The sequence below is a fragment of the Hipposideros armiger genome, unplaced genomic scaffold, assembly GCF_001890085.2.
Source record: "Hipposideros armiger isolate ML-2016 unplaced genomic scaffold, ASM189008v1 scaffold_170, whole genome shotgun sequence".
NCBI classification, from domain to species: domain Eukaryota; kingdom Metazoa; phylum Chordata; class Mammalia; order Chiroptera; family Hipposideridae; genus Hipposideros; species Hipposideros armiger.
In genome coordinates, this window is record NW_017731520.1 from 974,240 (window position 1) to 975,550 (window position 1,311).

Genomic DNA, 1,311 nt, shown 5'->3' on the forward strand with positions numbered 1-1,311 from the left:
CATCAACTTGAGCTGTTGCTTCTTTTCCATTTCCCAAAATATGACAATAACTGAACCTATAAGCTCCTAAAATGAGTGCAACATGATGGAAATTTCATGATCTGCCTCATATGCGGCAAATTTGTACTTCATTTTACCATAGATTTATTTTTGGCATGGTAAAATGGACGTAAGGTTTACCACTTTTAAGTGTCCAGTTCACTGGTATTCACTGGCACATGCACAAAGTTGAACAACCAGACTACCATCCATTTCCAGAACTTTCTCATCATCCCAAATAGAACCTCAGCACCGATTAAACAACAACCCCTCACTCTTTCCCCTCTCAGCCTCTGGGAAACGCTATTCTATTTTCTGTGGCTATGAATTTGCCTATTCTACATACCTCATATAAGTGGAATAATACAATAGTTGTCCTTTTGTATCTGGTTTCTTTCACTTACTAACGGNGTTGCACTGGCCATGCAACTTAGTGATCTGCTCCTCTTTGTTTGAGCAAAACTACTCAAACAAGAGAGCTTTGCTCAATGTTTTCACTCCTTTTCTCCTATTATCTATTTTTGTCCTCTCCTCTACACAGAAACTATTCTTTTCAAGGTTATTAGTAAGCTTTATGCTGCCAAATCCTATACTAAATTATCGTTCTCATCTTACTCAATCTACTAGTAGCGTAGCACTAATAATCACTTCTTCCTCCTTTCAACACTTCTCTACTTGGCTTCTAAGATACTTCTTCCTATCTCTCGCCTCATTTCTCCATATGCCCTTTGCCAGGTCCTCTAGATACTGGGATGTCCCAGGGCTTCGTCCTCCACAGCATCTATTCTCTGCCGATACTTACCTCCAAAGTGTTTTCTTCTCGTCCAAAGGCTATAAACACCATGATGATTCACAAATTTTCTTCTACAGCCATGACATCTCCCTCTCGTGAATTTCAGACCAGTATATCCAGTTGTCTGCTTCACATCTCCACAAAGATCTGATGGGAATCACAAACTTAGCATATCCAGGGATACACTCTTAATCACCTAAAGCTCTCTCTGGATCTCCAAAAGGCCCTAAACGATTTTCACTCATCTACCTTTTTAAGCTCATCTTCTAACAATTTCTCCCTTTGATCACTTCACCACAAACAAACCTTCCAGTCCCTGGAACACGTAAAGCCCACCTACCTGAATACTCCAAACCTCTTTCTCAATGTATGAGTGTCTAAATGGTTTGCTCCCACACTTCTTTCCAATTTCTACTCAAACGTCTCCTGACCACCCTATATAATTACCCCCACTTTCCATTGTTACTCCGCTCCTTCTC